General features: G+C 36.9%; 1 long non-coding RNA gene across 1 annotated transcript; it reads right to left on the reverse strand.

Annotated features, from left to right (window-relative positions):
* Window positions 1–7,655: 7,655 nt before the first annotated feature.
* Window positions 7,656–12,585, reverse strand: LOC132070399 (uncharacterized). The gene is made up of 3 exons (XR_009417974.1): window positions 12,517–12,585; window positions 11,476–11,599; window positions 7,656–7,779 (listed from the first exon to the last, which is right to left on the reverse strand). It is a non-coding gene; the product is annotated as an uncharacterized LOC132070399 (long non-coding RNA).
* Between the last annotated feature and the right edge of the window lie 10,976 nt (window positions 12,586–23,561).

Genomic DNA, 23,561 nt, shown 5'->3' on the forward strand with positions numbered 1-23,561 from the left:
TTGAGTTGTAGTTTTTTTCTTCATTTTCTTCAAAATAGGGTTTTCCAACCTCAGACTGTCAAGGTCTTTCATTATAAAGGAAGGGAGACAAGGACATTTGTTTCTCAAAGGCTGAAAAACCTACGAGAACAGATCTTTATAACTTATTGAATTTGAATGGTCTCAGTGAAATGTTTTCAATTTGATGAATGATAAAGATGCTAGCTTAGAATTGGTTCTGGAACAGTCTACTGGGACTGACTGTTCTTATCAGATGGATGTTCTATTTATTCCAAGTTTTTGAAAGGCAAGTACAATTCTACTACGAGGTACAAACAGGAATAAGTTAGTATAATTGTTGACTAAGTAGACTATATTGAAAAAAAAAGTACTCTCTCTTTCCATATGCTTTTACAGGTATTTGCATTAATATTGCAAAATTTAGTGAGATTGGGACCCTAATGAGTTACATAGCACAAGTGTTCCTATTTAGAAAGATTTTATAAGACAAGAGACCATTTACAGTAATATTAATATACTATTACAGAAAATTACTTATTTTGCTTCTGAGATGGTCATCTCAGCACATATTTATCAGAAAGATCAGCTATGAACAGGTCCATGACCTGTCCAGAATCTGATTGAGCCTAAATATAAATCAACATTTCTCTGCAGACTGAATCATTTGCTACCCTTCTGCTCCCATAGCATGGCACCTGCTGTTGAAATGCACTTCAGCCTGATTCAGTTCCTTTCCATCTATCATCTTTTCTGATTTTCCTGTAAGGTGACTCACCACACTTCACTATTGCTGTCTATGGCAAAGACACATCTGCAGAGTGGTCAGGGTATGCTGTTGGGAATCATACAAAAAAGTCATCCTGGGCTGCATTTTGGTTTGTTGAGCTTTTAGAAGAAATCTAGCAAACTGTTTCAATGACAGTTCTTTTCCTGGATACCATTTACTTTCTACAGACCCTCTAGAAAGGGATCCTTGAGAGTCTTGAATGTCTCATTATGAGAAGAATACATTTGGCCTTGATAAAATTTAATGGAGATAATCACAGATGAAATGTAATATTCATTAGAAAGCAGCTGTCTGCACCCAAGGCCTTTGTTAAGGCTGACTTCAAATGTTTTGGTTATCTGAAAGAATATGGCCAGCATCACATGGCACTATGCTTCTGATAGTGCAGCAGAAGGAAATGCTAACAGAAATTCAGGTTCAATATTGTTTCTGTTGCTGTTTGTGACACATAGCTATTTCTGAACATCTGTGTTATGATTCTGAGGTTTGGTCGGGGTTTTTGGTGCACTTTTTTCCAGAGCTGTAGGAATAAATTCCATCTGAGATTCTATTGAAACAGTTTTTCAGGGGACAACGTAGGGTCTTCCCAGACAGCCTCACCTTCCAACAGACTGGGCAGAGCTAGAGCGCTTTGAAGCTGCTCTGAACCCACTGTTGGAAACATCTGAAACTGAAGACACAACTTTAAACTGAGGGATGATGAAAAAGAGCTGACTGAGGCTTTGTCTGCACTGTGTTTTGTACCCACTCTGGCTCAAACTCAGGCTTGATCATGGAGGAAGGCTCCATCGGGCTCTGCCAGCACATCACTGGCTGTGCACGAATCTTAGCCCTAACACATCCACAGTGCTCCCCTACCCAATTCACTACCAGGCTACCTGTTCCTCTCCTCCAGCCTTGGCCCAGGTTTGGAGATAGAAATGCAGTGCAGGTGGTCATTAGATGGGGCTTCAGCACACTACAGTGTGGTGCAGCCAGCTCCAAGATTGTGTGTTAGAAGAGACGTAACCTTGCAGCCTGTGCAGGGCATAAGAGGGAAATATTAATGGTTTCATCAGCCAAACAGGTCAAATAATGTATTAATAATAGATTTTAAAACTAGCCAATGAGGTAGAGGGATGAGTTAATTTAAGTCATTGAATGCCTCTGATTGAGGAATCTGTAGGCTGGCTGATACAGCAAACAAAAGATCAACAGAACTTTAGAGCCATGATGGAAGGATTCTTCTTCATTTTGTCTCCAGGTTTCCAGGTACAGGATATTTATGTTTGCCCAATTAAATTTTCTTTTCTTCTCTTAGAAATAAGTGGAATTTTACTTTAGAGATTATTTCAAAATAAAAAAAGGAAATGGAAAGCAATTAGTAAGAAAAGTTTTTCAAATAATCAGGTAAGATCAAGACAGCAGGTCAAAGACAAATGCAACAGAAAAATCCTCATGTGTTTGTACTGTAGCTTTCAGGTAAAGGTGAAGCCAACAGAATGCAAAATGGATTTATATAGTACAATGTCAAGCTGCCAGTGAACCACAGATAAAATCCCTTTAGTATAAACAGAGAGGATACATGAACTCCTAGGCTTTTAATGACAGGGTTTCTGCTCTTGGACAATGAGCAAATGACAGTCTAAAGCAGATTCAGTAAATAGATTTATATGAAATAGATTTAGTCAGAAGCATTCTTCCACCAGTAAAATAAATAATTCAATTAGCAAATGCTCACTCACCTTTATTATGTACAAATTGTTATATCATCAATACACCCTACACTAAGTATTCATCTGCATTGTCTGGCTAATAAAAATTCTTCTCCACAGGTACAGTGCTAGAGATTGCAAAGAACATCAGTCAGTAGAAGTGGCTTACAAATCAAACCTAGTGGGGCAAAGCACTTTATTAGTGTGCCTCTCATTCTGTGGCGTGTAGGATTACCCACATGCAACACTTGAGCTGTAAACATTTCCATTTGCAAAGGGTGATGGAAATAACTTCAGTAATGTACAATACCCATGCTCACTGCACCACAGCAACACTCAGCACCCTCATGTTTATCCTCACGGCAGTCGATAGGGCAGAACAGGGAACAGGTGAGGTGACATGACTGAAGCACAAATAGCTGGAACAGCTTCCTGCCTATGTTCTGGTAGCGTGTGGGATATTTTCCAACCCAGAAAATAACCTTATTAATGCACTTAAAGGCAGGCTGACCAAAGCCCTGGCTAATGTACGATCGAGAAAACTTCGGAATGAACCTAATTAGATTATACAGTTCTCTTCTATTTCAAACTTCCTCAGCTTTAGGGCATTGGGTAGAATTACTGATCTTTTAGTAAATTATTTCAAACATGCCTTGCTGCATTTTTCATTATGTAAAATATATCTCATGTAGCAGTGCATTCTATTTCAGCTCATTAATTCACGATCATTTTAATAGTAGGAAGGTTTTTTCCCCATCAGTGAAAGAGAAATCCTTCCACTTTTCCCAGTGGTAGGCAAAAGACTTGGATTGACAGCTAATTTTTTCTATGTGCAATTCCATAAATACCCATATATTCTTTATGTCATGATTGCAGGGAGTTTCAAATGTGCTGGGGAACATTCTCAAATAATAATTGAACATGGTTTCCCAATGATGAGGCAATAACACAAATTTGAGATAGTACTTTTTGCTTATTACTGGTTTAAATTCATAATGTGGCAACAGTTTGTTACATTGTTTTACTACCTTTCTTGTTTGTAGTAATAGATGTGTGTAATGGTGGCTCCTACAAGCAAATAATTTGAAGGAATATCTGTGCTATAAAAAAGTATTTTTAAATGTTAGTGTATGATGATTCCCTTTGTTATAGTCTTTTCTGAATTCTTTTTAACAATGATTACTTACAGAGGACTGTATACACTGGGAGTTTGGGTCTTATATCTTTTATACCTAGAGTTTATATTAATATTTTAGAATCTTTCTCTGCTTTGGATGTTTTACCAAATTTGACTGTGGGAGCAGCAGATATTCATTAGAATTTGGTTTGGTACAGGTTTTGACTTAATCCAATAGGTATTAAGCCTAAATAGCCTGTGTTTTACTAAGATCATGCAGAGTATTCCACATGGCATGTAGATACCAGAACAGAAAGCCTTAGTCCCCATAGGTCTTGTGCTGCATCTGCCAGACAGTACAGACTTCTTGGCTGGCACTGCACCTGTATTCAAGTCTAGATGTCCATATGTGAGCTAGAAGTTCCCATCATACCCACCACAGGTCTGGCATATACAGTCATTGTATTGTAGAAAGTTATTTAACTCACTAGCCTGTAGATGCTTATATTTCACTGCATAGCTCACTTGAGTTCACAAGACTCAGTTGAGCACAGATGTTACCAGAGAGTAGAATTATTTTGCTTTATGTTGTACTGGAACAGCTGATTTGCAACACCTGCTTGTCTTTATATTTTCAAAAAAGAAATTTTCGTCAGATGTACTGACCTCTTAACTTGATGTTGGGTTTCGTAGCTGTTTTTTGCAAAATATTAAGCAGAATTATGACCCGTCAACAGGCTTATTTTTCTGGTTCTGGTTTGAATCCAGTCAAGATGCTGTTTTCTATGTCTCTTGCAAATACCTGTTCCTACTTGATTAGCCCAAATAGACAGATCTGCATGTTTTTACTATCTTTGTGTTCTGTGTAAATTTTCCATGTTAAATTGATGCTGGTTCTATCTACTGATCTGAGTTTGTTTTTCTGGGATAAACAAAATGTGTAGTGGTAAGCAATGTGCTTTAATACCTTGCAGATATTTCCGGTTATAGTTGGAATTTTTCTCCTTTAATTTATGACAGGTTTAATTAAAGTATTTTCCTTTGGTCTAATCATTATAACTTTAGTAATTCCAAGTTATTGCTTGAGCTCCTGTGTCATGTTCTGTGGACTGCTTAAAAAAATGTATCTTTCCATTTATGGAATATAGGGTTTATATTTTACAGCTACCTGTCATTTATGATTTTAGAACTGGTGGCTTCTATTAACTCTGACTTTTCTGTGTCATCCTTTAATTTCTTCTCTTAGTTTGAGTTTGTGCAGCTAGAGTTTATTTATCTTTCCGGTGTTTTTCTTCTGACCTTGAAGAGTCAATAAAAACTGTTTTCAGTTAAGTGTGGAAACATTGCTTCAGGCTTCTCTTCAAATATTTTTTGTCTCTTTTTCTTTTATATTCCTTCTTTTAGAGATTACATATTTGACCATATATTGCCACTTAATTGCTTTTATTTACTTTTATATTTGCATTCTTTTTGCTTGTTAACAATAGCTAGTTATTTAACGTGATATACAAGCATTCATAAAGAAAACCAGCCAGCCATTCACTTCCCCACATTCTTCATGCCCTTTTTAATACATGCAAGCATATCCAGTGTAATGAAAAATAAACTGTTTGTTTGAAATGGGGACAGGGCTTGGGTATGTTTGTTTTTCTGCTCCATTAGTCAGCTGGAAAAAGGAACAAACAGGTACTTATTTACTTCCTGAGTTGTTCTTTGCTTGCACCTCCTATTCAGATTGACTCAAAGCTTCCAACATGATGGAACCAAACACATTTCCATGCTGTAGTGTCCATTTTACAGTGGTAACCTTGGGCTGCCTGGAAACAATTTGTTAACCTCTAAATTTCATATTTCAGTTGTCAGCAATAGCATTAGTTGATCAACTGAAGTAAAATTCTGTCTTGGTTTTGGCTGGGATAAAGTTCTTTTTTCTTCTCAGCTGACAAAAAAAAATGGGATGGGATAAATGAAAGAGTGTTTTAAAGAGAAAGTGGAGCTAGTACAAAATGATCATGGAGAAACAGCCTTTCCTTGCCCTCACATTTTCCAGGCTATATTTAGCAATTTTATGTAGTAATCCTACTTGTAAAATGTTACAGAGAACCTGCCTTATGGGATCATAAAGTTCAGGAGTTGAGGTGATTGACTGAATAAAGTAGGGATGCTAATTCCTGAGACGTGCAGTGTGGCACAACTCCAGAGGAGCAGCCCGGGGGGCGGGATGCAGTACTGAGGCTGGGCAACGAGCCAGTGAACTGCATCATTGTAATTGCAGATGAAATAATAATTATTTGTGATAGCTTGCTAATCAGTGAAAGCATGGAAAAGGCTGCTGACAAGCACCATCAAGGTAATTAAGGTGAAGCATTGAATTTGCATAAATTTACACTTTGATCACTGTTCACAAGATACTGTCTCTTGAAATAGACTTGGCTGGTTTCAAGATGAGCACTAAATCAAAGCAAAGGAGTGCAATAACTGCACAGCATCAATAGTGCTTACAAAATACAGATGTACCTTACATAGGCAATTATCTAAAGAATCTATTGTCCTTATTCAAAGGATGATACTCAGGTTACTTTTTCAAATTACCAAATAGCCCTAGTTAGCAGTTGCCATTCTGGTTGTAACTCTTTAATGAATACAGGAAAATCATGGAGATGAGATGCTTGGAAAAGATCTCAGAACATTTGATTATTCACTTTTCTTAAAAAACCCCAACTTCTTAAGTGAGGACAGCTGAAGGTATCATTCCTCATATTATTTTGACATACATATGCAAGCTGTCTTGGAAAGATGTATTTAATATGTTTCTTTAGGAGCTGCAAATGTGATCCTTTCACAATCTTAGGCTCCAAGTCACCACCTCTGAGGGAAGGTTAAGCTCTAGTCCTTCAGGCTTCTGTGCAGGTTTCCTGAGCATCATCTGCCAGAGGAATTCTGGTGATGGGGCCTGCAGCCAGAGCTCTATGGTCTGCCTCAGCTCCAGCTCTGTGATTCTTGTCCCCCTGGGAAAGAGCAACCGGTCTCTTGACAGTGAGGTCTCCTACAGGAAATAACAGTTTATGTAAAACAAAGGACTTTGAACTCTCCAAGCACGCATGCAAAGAGCAAAAATCTGGAGTGTACACATCTATTCACTCTTCCCTAAGGTTTATTACTTACTGGAAAAACCCTACTGAGACTTCTGCAGCTCTTCTTGCTGTCAACATTTCTCTACAGATCTTTCTGACAACTCATTTTCCACTCCCTTTTTTACTATGATTTTTTAAAAGCTTTTTTTTCCTTCCAGATTTAGGGGGATCAACTTTTTAAAAATAGCAATAGGTTTGAAATTAATGATATTGTCAATAAGTTCTGAATATTTGGATTTATATTACATTTCTGTTTGCTCTGATTTTAACTATCATCCTACAGGAAATGCCTTTTTGTCCCTTGCTATGCATGTAATATTGATGTTCCTAAGTATATCAGAATTGAAATATCATAATGCAAATATTCTGTATGTGTCATGCAAGTAATCACATATAAACATGAAGTAATGGTTTAGATACTAAATAATTTTAGCTGCCCATTCTAGAATTTTTTTCTATTGCCTACTTGTGTTCTTACCTCATCTTCTACCTGAAGTTATACTGACTAAAATTAAAAGGCTATTAAAATTGTAACGTGCTGTAAAGTTTTTGCATCTTATTTATTTATTGCCTTTTATTTTATTTCTGACTCATACATGGTCATTCACTAAAAAACTTGTAAACTGTGCTGTCATGCTCTTGTCTCTTTTTTTTTTTAATTTTAGCCATGCAAAAAATATACCTCAATACAAAATTTTAGTAGAAATGCAATGTATTTGTCTAGTACAGAATGTGCTTGGCATGTTTTTATATTGTACTTATTTAGAAAGATGATCTCTTGAAGCTGTTGCTCTGACACAGCCATGGAGCACAGAGTTTGCTTTTGCAGTGCAGCAATAAACACAGCCAGTTAGGTACCTGAGATTTTATACCAAGACAGATCTCTTGGTTTGCTGCATTTATATTGTAGGCAACCTCACACACCAATTATTTGATTAAGAGTGAGTTTCATTATTGTATATAAGAACATTCCATGCACACCTCTCCTGGCGATGCACACACTGTACATGTATTAGAAGTGTCATCTGTTCTGTCGTTGTTCTTCACCTGTTTATTAATAAATAAATCAAGTTACTTTACAGAATACTAGAGAATTAGGACATGAGATACATACCAAATATTAAAGCTGCCTTCCCTACTATGAATCTGATGATCTTATCATTTAAATATAACTCAGAATTCATAGCTCAGATGAATGTAAAAAGTTTGTGGCAAATTTGATAACACTAGAAATATTTTGGAAATTCTGGTTTAAATGTCTGGCTCCAGTAAATATATAACAAATACATAATGGTTTCAACATGGCCAAGGTTTCACCGATAGTGTTCTGAACTATTTCTTTAAAATTCATCATTTAGCTTTTTGAACTCAGGATATCTTAGTTCTTTTTCTTTTTTTCCTTTTGCTAGTGGAATGAGATGTGGCAAGGAAAAGAAGAGAAGCCAGCATAAAATATACATAACAAAAGTGTGCGTATTTTTCATAGGGATTTTTTAATGAGGGATTAGTTACATAGGAGCTTTAGGGATTAATTAACCAATACCTAATTAAAGCAGGGTTCTAAAGTGGATTCTCTGTAAATCTGAAAGTCATGTTGAAGGAGAAAAAGTAGAAAAACGAAGTAATGTGCAGTGATGTAAAGTAATGGGTTGTTTCTAAACTGAGGCAATATATTACATCAAAAAGAACGGGGAAAAAACAGGAAAAGAATCTAGAAAAGTGGGAACAGGAGGTTGTTGATGTCTCTCTATTACTTTTGATTTTAATATATAAAATACCTTATTTTTCTGCCCCATACATTGACCTATGTTTACAAACTACACTTTAAAAAGTCATTTATTTGTACAGCAAAGCTTCCTGTAATGCAGACCAGAGCGTCTTGCTGTGTTTCTTCTTCACTGACTGAGGATGGGGGAAAAAACACATAAGAGGAGGCACAGATACCGAAGTCTACTGTCATTATTGCCCTTGATTATAAGTTCATTCTCTTCTGTGTATTATCCCCATTCTTGTATCAGTTTCTCTGACCTGATAATTTCACTGCATATTCATTCTGTACACTCTGTGCTCTGGTGCCTTTATTTAGAGTATTTTTGAGCACAGTCACTTAGAGTTTCATGATAGTGAAAACAAGATATTTTCTTAGAGGAGTAACATGAAAAATACTAGGGCTCTGTAAAATAACATCCATTTTTATTTTGATTTTTGGACTATTTTCCCAAGTAGCGTGTAAAACAGAGGCAGTATTTTTGGGGAGAAGGGAGGAACCCTGCATGGTCTTAAGCTTTTTATCTGAAAAGTAGCTTCAACAAAAATTATGAATCCAGATAATACTGTAGGTCCCTTTTTTCCTCCTTCCACCAATCTTAAGGTTAAAATGAGCTTTAATGCATTTTTATTTAAAGCACCTATATAGTATTGACTATAAAAATTCACCTTGCAATGCCTTCATTGAATCTAATAATTTTTGGATGAATAAGTACAGATTTTACATAGATAGTCTTAGCTCAAAAACTTTTATGAAGGTACCTCCATCATTTCTCCAGGGAAGTTTCTCAAAAGGTTAATCACTGCTAGAATATGTCCTTCTTCCCTTTTGAATGTGTCTACCTCCAATTTTAGCCCTTGAATTTTTTAATGGTTTTGGAGATTCATGGTCAGGTGGTTTTTCAGCATGGTGAAACATTAAATCTTTGTCAAGGTCATTGTTCTTCCCAGGGTATTCAATAGTCTTTTGTCCCTCCATATTTATGTCTTTTCATCTGACTCTAGGAAAAATGGTAGCAGACAGAGCCCATTTTTCCTCTTTGATTGTGAACGTCTTAAAAATGGTTTGCCTCAGTTCAAAAATGCCCCCTGCTTTTATCTGTCACTTCACCAGTCCTTCGTAGTCTATAAACCTTGATGGAAAATTGCTTATATTTTCTTCACATCTCTGATGGAGACATTGAGCTGCATTGGATTGAGGCTCTATGTTCATTCTGTGATTTCCTATTAGTGATTACATTTTTCATCCACCAGTTATCACTTTGTCATCTATTGACTAGGTGCTACATTGATCTTGAATAGTGCTAATTCCTTTAATCAGAGTGCTGTGAGGAAAAACCCAGTTTTGCTGATCACATCAAAACCCAACAAAACCTAGCTCTTTTGATCAGAATTGACTAAACTAAAAATATATATAATCAAAGGAAAAATCTGTTGTTTAATGTAATATTTATCTGATTGTATAGAACAGTCACAGGCTACTGTTTGCACTGAAAAAGACAAGCAATGCCAACAAAAGCTACCATGATTGTGCTGCTGTCTAATGTAATGTGCTATATCTCTCTGGAATCAACACAGCACAGCTTTGCCTAACTAAATACAAGAGGAACGTATTCAGCTGTGAAAATATGTTCCATAGAATTAAAATTAGAGAATATACACTATATGTAGTTGAGAAGTAATGCCAGGTTGTGTTCTGCATATCTTGTGTTGTGAAATTTCACAAATTGAAATGCAGTGGTGGTCGACCCAGGAGTCTTGGTTACCTTTTCTTACTGTTACTTCAGAAAATGGGATTTTTAAAAATTTTCTTTGTAGCAGTACCTTGTAGTGGTGATATATGCTTCAAAGACCCAACTATCTTATGGCAGTTGAATCAGAAAACTCAAGATATGGCACTTTTCTTTTAAATCCTCTTAAATAAAACTGACTTCAAACCAGGCATTAGGTGAAGTTTTGTCTATTGATTTAATTATCATTCTCCCTTATAATTCAGAATTAGAAGCAATACTATGATTTCCTCCACAGTCAATGTTCAAATTCATATTTGTGGTCAAAAGTTCATATTTAGCACATGCCAGGGATAACTGTAATTGTTACCTGTCTGGCTCAAAAATTTCTCTTTCCTTTTACACAGCACAATGTCAACATTACTGGTACGATCTAACCATGAATAAACTAAACATGTGATCTTATTCCCCATGCCTTGGAGGTGGACTGTAGAGTTATACTGAAGTACCTAATTTCAAAGGCATTGCCAGCACCTGTCTTTGACAGAATTCCTTAAATCTACATATATATGAAAACACAAGCAGTAAAACTGATTGAAATAATTAAAACTGGTTGAAAATTTCTAGAAAATATCTTTTCAGTGATGTACAGCAACTGAAGGAATTGAAACACTCCATGAATATGTATAGATAACATTTTTTAATCCATGATTTATTTCTTTAAATCATATCAGTAAGAAAATAAATATGTTATTTACTATGTTGAATTTTTACTATTTTATTTTAGCATTAAAAAAAAAGTCAAAACAAAGCCAAAATTACCTTTACAGGCTCACTGGAAGTGTCAAAATTGCAATTGTCAACAAGAGAATGAGATTAGGAGAAGTACTGGCACAAAACTAGGGTAAAAGCCCTCTATGACTTCTCTGAACACCTCCTGGGGGTAAATGTGTATTTTATGACTGATTTTTCATCCCACCCTTTAGAGGAGTTCAGTTGTCTAAATTTAATAAAGAAGTTCAGGGAAATTTTTAATGTTAAAGTTGATCTTTAGGGAATGTTAAAATTCAAACAACTAATACCTTTATAGAGAAAGAAATATTCATTCCCTCACCCACTCTTGGTAACTACCATAATCATAGTGCTAACTGTGTGTTGGGTTTGATTTTCACACTCTGAGGACAAACTGCTCTAATTGGAAATAGACTTTGATGAACTACTTCACAGACAGAAAATTCACTCCTACCTGCATGATACTCCCAATTTCCTAAATTGACACTCTCACAGTTCAGTGAAGGAGTCTTCTGGAGGTACCTCCATCTGCGCAATGTTTTCATGAACTTCTGGTTAAGGTGTGTCTGAAAAGATGGCTGAGGGTAAAATTAGAGGAAATTGAAAAGTTATATTTGCATCCTAAAAGGACTTGTAATGGCACAGAAATTACACGGTAAAATACAGTTGCAGCTACCTGGATGGCATGCAGTTGGCATGCTCAAAGGCTATTCCATGATAATTCCTCACACCCGTGATCTGCATCCATTTCACCTGCCCAGGGAGATGGAGCAGAGAGGGGAGCAGAGTGGAGACACCGTGGCCAGGCCCTGTTGAAATCCTTGCAGGGAGGGCAGCTCGATGGTGCTTTGCAGCTGAGAAATGGCCCAGCACCTGTCAGCCAGGGCAGGCAGGGGAGATCTCCTGCTCCTGAGCCTGCAGCTGTGGTGAAATCACTCTCCTCCATCGAGCCACCCTCTGAACCAGCAGGACGGCTCAGTGAAGGGTCCCCATCATGGGATGCTGAGAGGCTGGTCAGGCACAGGATATCTGCTCTCCTGGGGCACTGACATACAAATCAAACACTAAGGGTAGAGGAAATCTCCCTACACTTAGCGTTGAGGTAATCTCCCCTTTTCATGTGACAGAGTATAAATGAAACAATTAAGTATTTAAAGTCATTTGGGACAAATGGAGAGGGAAGTTCAAACCAGAGCAATTGTGTTGAAATACATAATTTAATAGATTAAGAAAACATGACTTTAATAAAGAGTTAAGGAAAGCCAGTGATTTTTTATACATGTATCTGGATATGTAAAGGGTTAAATGAGTAACTGGAAATGCTGCAACCAACAGGAAAAAGAACCTTTTCTTAGAATAGTATTTAAAGCAACTGTAAAGCTATTTCTAGTTTTAAAATTTATGTCAGTCAAGCATACCTAAAAATAACTGTTATCCCCATAAAATTTGCAAATTATAAGATGAAAGAAGCATTGTTGACATGTGAAGCACTTACTTGCATTCACCTTCCACGGATTTCTCTAAAGTGTTCTGTCACAATCTTCAGCTAGTATGAGCTGGGGACATGTGTTCTGTTCTAGAAGAAAATACCATCTCTAACATGATCAGTGAACCAGATTTTTATTTAAGTACAAAACATTCATGGTCTATAAACTAGCAAAGTGCCTTTAAATTACCAACTTGAATAAGCACTTTGCAGAAGCAGAGTTCTGGCATTAGCAGCTGTTAGCACAATGTGGATGAGCAGCTAGCAAAAGATTAGACCTATTTACCTGTATTGTTTCCTGTTTAGAGTATCATTGCCATTGGTAATTTGAAGGAGCTTAAGGGAAGTGAGAAAGAGAAATAAAGTACAAGCAAAGAATGGTATGATAGTAGAATAATCTGCAGAAAATACTCACAGAACAGAAAGCTATGTGATGGTTTTGAATATTTTTTTTTATTGTTTGGAATTTTTTTTTTGTCTCGGAAGGACATCCAGTGCCCATGCTAACAGATAAACTAGTTTTGCTATGAGTCAAAAAAACCCTAAAAACCAAACCAAACCAAAAACATTACAAGGGTTATAGATGCAACAAAGAGACAATACTGTGTAAGATTTATTGATATTTGAACAGTAAATGTCAGGAAAAATATGACTGAAATTACAATCATACAGAAGATATAAACTAGACATATTTGCAGAGTAATGTGATGTCACATTTCTAGCTCATATGAGGGGGGCAATCTGCAAATAGATGAAGGTGTTTGGAATGGTTTGAGGAGAACTGGAAGGCCATAGATGTGCTCTGCATTTCTCCACCAGCCAGGTGGAAAGAGTGAGTAAAACTGATGTATACAGAACATTATTTTCCAAGTTGTTAATTTTAGAATAGGTGCTTTGTAGCCTTTGCACAAAAGGCATCATTAAAAAGCAATTAATGTTAACACAGTATTTTGTTTACAGTAATAAGATTGCTATCTACTGAACAACAATTGGATAATTATACCAGTTGGTATAATTATTGGTTGTACAGATGGGAGGGTTTAAAAGAAAATTACCTGATCAAATTCTGTTATTGAATTTTAATTCACTTTTGGACACTTTTATTTTCTGTCTGAAACACATAATCCTTGTTACTCAGTTTACTTTAAAAAGGTAAGAGCTTGTATAAACAATTGGGGCACAGAGTGAAACTGTCAGTCAGTGCTTCGTATTACTCAGCCTAACATGCACATCCAGTTATGAGGATGGACATTTTTACTAAGTCAAACATATCAATGACTAAAGCAAAAAAAAAAAAATCACAGACTCACAGAAAATGGCCAAATGGGTGAGGCTGGAGGAGACTTTTGGGGGTAATCTGGTTCAATCCCATTGTTTAAACGTGGCCACTTGGAGCACATTGCCCACAACCATGTCCACATAACTTTTGAATATTTCTGAGGGAGACTCAGCCACCTCTCTGAGTAAATTGCTGCTGTTCTCAGTCAGCCTTGCAGTAAGAAAAAAAATGCATCCCGATGTTCATAGGAAACCTTCTGTGGGTAAGATTGTGTCCACGGTCAGTGCCTGCCTCCATCTCCTTTGTACCCTCCCTTTAAGTATTTATACATATGGTTAAGATCCCCCTTCATCCTTCTTGTCTGCAGGTGAAGAGCCCCAGCTCTCTCAACCTTTCTTCACATGTGAAGTACTCCCGCACCTTAATCATCCTTGTGGCTCATTTGCCTTCTTTGCATCAATAGTCCATTACTGATTCATATCCAACCTGGTGTCCACCAGGACCCCCAGGTAATTTTCCCCTGAGCTGCTTTGCATCTGGGCTACCCCCAGCATCTATCAGTGCCTGGGATTGTTCCTCCTCAGACTCAGAACTTCCTGAGTTTTCTGAGCCCCTTTCTCCAACTGCTCAGGTTCCTCTGGATGGCAGCATGCCTCTCTGGCCATGATATCAGCTACTGCTCCCAGTTTGGTGTCACCTGCAAATTTGCTGAGGGTACACTGATCTGTCACCCTTACTGTTATGAACAGGTCAGGATGCAGTATTGACCCCTAAGATTCACTGCTGGTCACTGGCATCCAACCAGACTTGTATTGCTCATCTCCTCCATCTGACACAACAAATTCAGCCAGTCTTCAATCTACTTCACTCTTTGCTCATTCATCAGCAGCTCCTTCGTGGAACTGTTACAGGAGAGAGTATCACAGGCACTACTGTAGTTCAGGTAGACAACAGCCTCTGTTTCACCATGTCCACCAAGACAGTCACTTCATCAAAGGAGTTTACCGAGTTGCTAACACAGGACTTCCCATCAGTGAAGCAATGCTGAGTGCTCCTCATGGTTTGCTTGTCTTTAATGAGCCTGGAAATTATTTTCAAGATTAGCTGCTACAACACCTTTGTAGAGCTCAGTCAGGGTGACCAGCCTGTAGCTCCCTGGGTCCTCCTTCTTGCCCTTCTTGAAGACAGCAGTGACATTTGCTTTTGTCAAGTCTTCTGGTGCTTCTCCAAATCTCCCTGATTGATCAAATGTTATGAACAATGGCCTTAAAATGATTTCTCCTATCTCCCTCAGTGCTCATGGATGCATTCCATTAGGGCCCATGAATTTATCTTCCACCAAAAGTATGTGAAAACAAAACTTCCTGGAAGAATAAGTTTCCTGGCTTGTACATTTTCTGGATTATGTATCCTTTACTGCCTGTGAAGATGTGTCATTAATTTTCCCTTGTTATGGTTGTCTGGTAGAATTATCGGTTTCCAGCATTGTTTACAGACCTCACATTAGGTCATTTGACCCAGTGTGCCAAACACTAAGCAGAATACAAATGAAATATCTGCATCTTCCAATCCAGGAGATCTCACAGTATCTAATGTATATTATTCTGAAAATACTAAATGGTTAAGAGTATTTCTGATTTCCCTTAACTTTTCATTTTGGTATTGTTTCAGTACTGTAAAATAATTTAACATTCTTAAGAGAACTGTCATATTAAAATAGAAAATTGCTCATAGTTAGTCCTGGTTTGTGTCTTTATTCTGACTTTCTGAAATTAAAGTATTGTGAAATAGAACAATTAGATGAAAAAATTAGATAAAATAATGCTTATTGTCATTATTACTAGACCAATATATTTTAGATACCGAAAAACATTGAAAATTAAAATAGAATAAAGCTTAGCTATATTATAGCTAGCAATACCAAATGCACATATTTGTGGGTTTATGTACAATACTAATTGATCAGTATTTCAAAAATTTATTGGGCTGCCAAGCTGGAAGACCTTCTCAGTGTCCCAAATATGTCCAGTATTGCTCAGACAATTAAGGTAACATATGTTTTAGCAATTGAGCCTCATCTCTGCACTTTTAGCTACATTCATGAATAAGGAAGACTTAAACATGTGATTTTAACACCATAAATTGTCCATTTATATTTACAGTAGCAAATAAATGGCTCAGAATGAGTAAGAGTAACTCTTAGTGGCCCAATAAGGAAGGAACCAAACCAACCAAAGAAAACCAATCAAAAAACTCACTACAAAACAAAAGGCCAAAAACCCCAAAAGCAGCACAAGGTTTGAGTTGCACGAAATGTCAGCCTCTAGAATAACCTTCCACACTCCCATATAACAATTGCTTCTCTAAAATGCAGCATCTAGTTGAGGTTTAGGTCTTTTCTTGTTTCTGCAAAATAGTCTTGTGATGAAAATACTGTAAGCAGGATCAAAATGTCTAGAATTCATGTCTTTCACTACATGAAACATTTTCAAAATAATTTAGTGTTAGTAGGAAGCGTTGGCATTCAAAAAAGTCTCAGATATTATTCAAGATGCCTTCTAAGGAGTGTCTCATCTGCATTATTACATCACAGGTGTTCCCTGTAGAAAGCCACCAAACCCCAGGTTTCACAAGTTTTACGAAACAGTATTTGATGTGGCCATACCAGAAAACCCAAGTGGAGAATCAAAATGATTAAAAGTGAAAGAACAAGAGCATTTGTTCAATTCAATACTCAGCTGTATGCAGACCTGTCAGTGTTATTGTTAAGCTATCCTGTCTCAGATCCAAATGTTTAGGTAAACAAAAACACAGCTCAAAAAGACACAGGAGATCTTTCTTTTTTCTGAAACTTTCTTTACAATAAATGTGAGATGAATAAAAGTGATTATGGCAAACATTAGAAACAATTTATGTGCAGAGTGTGAAGAAAGAGAAGAGACACTAGCTCAGGCATGTTTGGAGAGACATGAGCCAGAATTTATCCTTCATCTTTGGCTCGCTAATTGGTTTTCCACATTGGCAGTGAATAGAACTGGATTTCAGTGTCCTACATCTGAATACTGGGCTACTGAATATAAAAGTCAGCTAAATCTCCTCTAATCTTTGTTCAAAGTGCTGCCTGGCAGTGATCTTCTCACAACTATGAGGGGGATCACAGATGCCTGTCCTACAGAAGCAGTGTGGATGAGAACAGACAATGACTCTCTGGACTCTTGATCACATTAGCTCTCTATGTGCAGCCCTTTTTAAAAGAAACCATCCAAACAGCATTGAAAATAACCCTGGGTGCTCTCATTGATGAAGGTTCACATGTCTGAAGATACTTTTACAGAGGTAAGAAGTGCTTAAGCAAAGAAGTTGTGGACTTTTGCTGTGAGGTTGCAGGGACATAAAAAGCAAAATCTATGACTTAGGTAAATTTAACCATTCTTATATTTTAAATCAAGATCCAAAAACCAGATGTGATCCACTATTCTGAAGACATCTTTCCATAAAATTGTTTCTCTTCTGATGAAAGTCGCTTTGAAACCTGAGGCTTGGCCTCTGCATAGGTCATTCTACAGTTCCTGTCTGTCCATGTGCACTGAAATGGGAAGGGGTCGCACTTCACCTGATGGGCTGTTTTCCATACTGGCAGCCAGGTGTGGTCATGGTAAATTTTGGTTTCTTCTGGCTTTAAAATGCTAACCCCAGAACTGAAGACTGAGATCAGCTCAGTCTTACATGGACTAGAGATTAGAGCAATAGCCACAGGTTTCTTAAAACACTATGTTGCCTTACATTGAAATAAATGTTTCTAGCACTGAATGGTGCCTTAAGAAGAGTAGCTAACACTTTGTCATTTAAATTTCCTAAAACCCCCTAGAATCAGATTAATCCTTTTGCATTGATTTTTCCAGGATGCAAGCATATATATATATATATATATATATATATATATATATATGTAGCTCTCAACTAGCCTAGAGAAGAACGGGAAACAAAGTGGTTGCTGTTCAGGTTGACTTATTTCTGACAGATAAGAAGAACAGGAAACTTCTTTCAAAATTCTATTGGTTTAAAATCAAGGTCTATTTGAATAACACCATCATGAATCCCCAGAACACAAAATGGTTCCTTATTAACATAGGCCATATAACAGCAAGTGTTAGTACTAAAAGAATAAAATTTCTTCATTTGATTTCCAAATTTTTCACTTTAAGGTAAAAGGAAAAAAAGTATCTGATGGTGTATTATAAAATTTAAGGCAGCTCAACAGCTAGCAGCCAGTCAGGCACATTGAAACACAGAAAAGTAACAGACATTTATATTTAATTGATCTTATTGAGCCAAGAACAATATTTTAGAGAATACCTCCATTGTTCTGTGACAGAGGTCTTAACCGGGTGAACGGGATCGATCAGTGATGAGATTAAATGTAAATTGCTATTAAAGGTCTGCTACCAGCTGAGCAACTAAAAGAGAGAACTGTGATTAAATGGGTATGGTTACCCAGCTGAAAAAAGATTTGGGTCCTGCTGCTGAAGACTACTGATATATTTGCCCATTTTGCCTAGCATATAAAAATTACTGAAGAAATGGCAATGCTAGTGTTCCCTCATGGACCTGGAAAATGAGAACTTCCCTTCCCTGTTGTGAGGAGTAGTAGGTGAATATAGAGTACTGTAATTCACCATTTCAGACTCTGTAATGCAAGCATAGAAATCAGCAGCTAGAGGGAGGGAGAGCCCAGAGATCTTCTTTCACATAGACTCCAAATAAAAATTTCCTGTCAAGGAAGATAACAAAAAATCTTGATACATCTAACCACACAAACACACGAGTTCCTCAGGTGCTGGTGTGCCCCTGAAGAGGTATTAGTCAGACTTTCCATCATCCTGCCATATCCCATGCCGTGTCTTGCCAGTCTGCTAGTTGATCTGCTTCATAAACTTTCAATCACATGTTTAAACTAACTTGGCCTATTTTCCCTGAAGTAGGCCAGGGAGCAATCAAATTATATCAGCTGGCAAATCTGAGGCAATGGTCATCCTCAACCATTCACTCTCAGGGGCAATCAAACAAGTGATGGCCTGGAGCTGATAAACTTCTGCCATGGAGTAGCTGGAGCCAAAACAGGATGTGTAGTTTCATCTTAGTTAAAAATGTATAAAATTTTAAAAAACCCTCAAACCTTTATTTGGACACGTTTTCTTGTGTGCTCAATTTATAAATTAGCCACAACAGAAGAAATATTGAAAACAAACAAAATCTTGTGTCTGAAATCCTAATCTGATATTTATTGGGAACTGCAAATTCACCATCTATGATTCACTTTAGTTTTGATCAATACAAACAGCTTTTCTGCAGAAATGATGCTGAACTGGATGGACAGCAGATCTTTTTTAGGACATTCACAACATTCTTTTATCAGCAAATGTATTAATCATGAGGACCATTAGGAGAAAGCTGTGTCACATCCAAGATAAGTCAAGGCATAACAATTGAAATGTCCAGAGAAAAATTAGATAATCAGTCCTCCAGAATGACAGCAGTAATTGGGTGATATAAGATAAGCCCCTATCTAGTAAAGCAAGAATTTAGAAGACTAAAAAATATTTTTTTAAAGACTCATAAATTTAATTTTTGTTAAAGAAGGAAAAGGTTTCAATGATTTAACTGTTTTGTCAAGAATAAATTTTTCTTCAGTACCAGGAAATCTATTCCAGTGATTAACTACTATGGTAATTGAAAGTGCAACATCTCCCATAATTTAATCAAAGTAGACAATTATTTGTATTTCTTTCATTTCTAAATATTTAGAACCTGTAGCTTCTTAGGTCATAAAGAACTGTGTTCTTGTCTTCTTTGTCTTAAATACAAACAGTAATAGATGACTCTAAACAGAGGGAAAATGAGGACAGGCATGTATGTCACTTCAGAAAATGATGAGCTAGAGATGTAATTGTTATCATGAGGAAGGAAGTGTTAAACTCCGAATTTGAGCCACATCACAATCAGGCTTAAAAAATGAACACAGATACAGCTGATTTATTGTCCATCCAGTGTAATATGCCTGCAACTCTCATTTTTTATCCAGGATTATATATGTTGAATTCACCTGAGGATATGTACAGCATTGCAGAAGGCAGGATACATGACAACACATGAAGAAATAAATCATGAAGATGCTTCATAATGTGTATTCCCAATCACTTACAGTTTTCTAAAAGTAAACAAGTAAGCACGTTGCAATTTCTTTTTTGATCAATATCATACAAGTTTGCTGAGCACATGAAATTTTTCCTCTAAGAATTTGTTATACACTAATAAGGAATCTTCTAAAATTAATTTTACCATTGATTGTATAAAAATCAGGAAAAAGAAAACCCCTCCAAAAATCTGCAATTTGAAATTAGATGTTCTGTCCAGATCCACCATATATCTCTAGCTTTTCTCCCTTCTTTCTCCAGGAATAACTTAGTTGCCACAGATCACCAGTGCCCTAGATTAATGACAAATATCTCTTTATCTCGTTACCTGAATATCATTTATCTAAAAAAGAAACTAGAATACAATTAAACAAAGAAGTATGCAAGGCACCAAAGGAAGATCAGTGGCTAAACCAGTTTATCAGAGTAAGATGTTGTTTTCACAGTGATTTATGTCTCAGAGCAAACATTGAGACTGCTTGCTGTGCTCACAGCCCTTTAAGAAGACAAAAGAGAAAATGTGCCAATCTAATAGTTCTGTGACTATCATGGAGAGTTGTTCCATTAGATACAATTTCACAGCAGCTTCCAATTTCTGTTTTATATGGCTGCTTAATGGTTTGTGGGGCTTTTTTGTTTGGGTTTTGGGTTTTTTTTCACTCCAGTTATCAAATACAATACAGCAGCTATATTTTGAAATAGAATAGTTTAAAGAAAATGTTTAATACAATTCCCTTTTGCTAATAAAGAGGTAAAATAGTCAAACTGAAATACATTTATTTCTATTGAAAATAAAGCCAGTTTTATGAAGGTAGAACAGAATGGAAGCCTCAGGGTATTAATCTGGTGCTATACTGACATACTTTGGTACTTCAATAACAGGATGATGTTCAACATTTTGCTGACAATAATAGGTAAGATTAGATTTTTCTCATTTGAGTTGGGACTTGCTGGGAAGTGGCTGGTTCAAACGAAGTTTGTATCTTACCCAGCAGCACTCCAACCAGTTAGCATGACCAGCAAACTGGGAAGGATGGATGAAGAGAGGTCTGAGGTACTCAAAAATTTTGCTTAAGTCTTCTATGACAGCATTTCTTTCACATTTCTCAAGTAGTTGAACTGCAAAACAGGGGATCGGGGAGCAGAGTTGTGACCTATATAACAGAAGGTTGAGTTCATGACCTGAGGAACCTGAAAATTCATAAGTCTATACCTCTTTATACCAAAAAGAGGTATCCCAGAGTCTTGAGGGAGTTAGCTCATGTGGTCACCAAGCCACTCTCCTTGATATTTGATATGAGCTGTTCAGCATGGAAAACAGAAAACTCCAGAGAGACCTTACTGGGGCCTTTCAATACCTAAAGGAGGCTCTCAAAAGATAGGGACAGATTTTTAGCAGGGCCTGCTGTGATAGGTCAAGGAGCAATGGTTTTAAACTGAAAGTCTGTGTATTTAGACTAGATGCAGGGAAGAAATTTTTTCTGATGAAGGTGATGAAACACTGGAATAGGTTGCCCCATCCCTGGAAACATTCAAAGTCAGGTTGAATGGGGGGTTGTACAACCTGATCTAGTTGAACATCTCCCTTCTCATTACAGGGGGGATTGGACTATGTGACCTTTTAATCCTATGTGACCCTTCCAACCCAAGCTGTTCTATGTTTCTGTGATTAAAACCAGACAACTTTTTGTGGTTTAGGAGAGGTTTGTACACCAAAGCAGAAAAGTAACTACTACTAGGTGATCTGGCTGACACTAACTAATTTTTGTGCATATATGATCATTACCAATATGTCTTATCTATTTTCCTTTAAGAAATGCTCTCATAAAATCATCCATTACTTGAAACACCCAAGTTAATCTTTTGAGATCAAAACTTTCTCCCACCTTTCCTGGTTCACCAGCTTGGCATGGAATAAGTTGCATCTCTTTTTTCAGTGAGTTTTGAAATGAGAAAACAATGTTTCCCATTATATCTGGCTATTTCCAGTGCTCCAAAACAAATGACCACTGATAACAAGATAAACAACAAGCCTTTGGAGTGAATCCAGCATGAGATGTGAATATAAGCCACCAGAGCTACTGTTATTTATTGTGCCTCCATTTCACTCCACTGAGCATGCTGACACAGCATTAATTAATAATCTATTCTGAATACAAAACCTCTGATACCACTTACATTATAATATTTTTATATCATGTTATATGTCATTAGAGTCGACATAATGATAATATCCACTTTGCAATGGAAATCATTGTAATAGAAAGAGCATTAAAACAACATGGTACATTAAATTGTTATTTGATATATATTCACTGAAGTATTGCCAGAAGGCAGAACATAGTAGGATGAGTAGAAGGCTACAAATATCACTACTCTGACTCCATTAATATAAACATTATATCTATTTTGATTGTCTGTCTTACTGTCTTAAATCTTAACTTATTCCTTCATCATGTTCTCTGCAAATTGCTGCGTTTTTAAATACAGGCTCATGTTCTTATGAAGTTGCTTAAAATGCACAGAAATTTTAAGCGAATTCTAGGATTTGGACTTAATTTGTGAATGAAGAAGGATTTTTGGACCTTCTCATTACAGGGGTGACTGTCAGGACTGTGTGATATAAGCGATAAATTTCCAGGGATTCCCACAAGGAAGGAATTGCTCCCTGTGATAAAACATATGAGCCAGACTAGGACTATATCCCTTCTATTACAGTAAGTGAATCCTAGAACCCATTTGCTGTTTTCTAAGCTGTGCAGGCACTTTTGTAAGACAGAATGTCCAATCTTTTCTCAAGAAGAGAAAAATAAGTTCTTTTTCTATTTCAGTCCTTCACTTACCTGTCTGAAGTATTCAGTAGGATTTATTGTAGATCTTTAATATACAGATATGGTTCCTGTGTAGCTAGTGGCCACTGCCTAAAGGGGGTTAGGGCTTGTTGTGGGATGCACAGGGAAGAACACAGCCTTGCAGCCCAGTAAAACCTGTGCTATGACTGGTTGTGGTAGGTAAGCGTGAATCATCAAGCAACACGTGTCAAATCTCTGCAGATGCAGAGAATTATACAAATGAAGCTCACAGCTTGCTGCTATTTGATAATTTTAGCCCTGCCAGATCTGGCAGTCACATAAAAAGGATTACTCAGGGTACCATAGTCACACTTGGCTAGAACTTCTGTCAAACTGCCTCTAAATACATCATTAGGTAAAACAGTCACTTATCTTTGTCTTTTGTGGTGCAATGAACAATAAGCATCTGACTGCTTAAGTGTTTTTATGTTGTTCTCAGTGTGTGAATGTGTGCACCCATGCCTTTAGAAAATTATTCTGCACCTGGTGTTGTAAAGCACAGAGCAAATGCTGCAGTAGGTGGCCATCAATGCCTCGTGCTGAACATGTCCAGGTGTCGTTTCTCTCTTCTGGCCTCAAAAACAGAGGCCTCCATAGCAGATACACCTAAATGACAAATGGTTTGGTTAGTACTTCTGACAGCGCATACCCACCTGCATCCTTTCCTAGAGAAAAGAAAAATGTTTACAATTTAGATTCATTATGCACTTCTCAAGGGTTTTGTAACAA

The sequence above is a fragment of the Ammospiza nelsoni genome, chromosome 2 (genome assembly GCF_027579445.1).
Source record: "Ammospiza nelsoni isolate bAmmNel1 chromosome 2, bAmmNel1.pri, whole genome shotgun sequence".
NCBI classification, from domain to species: Eukaryota; Metazoa; Chordata; class Aves; order Passeriformes; family Passerellidae; genus Ammospiza; species Ammospiza nelsoni.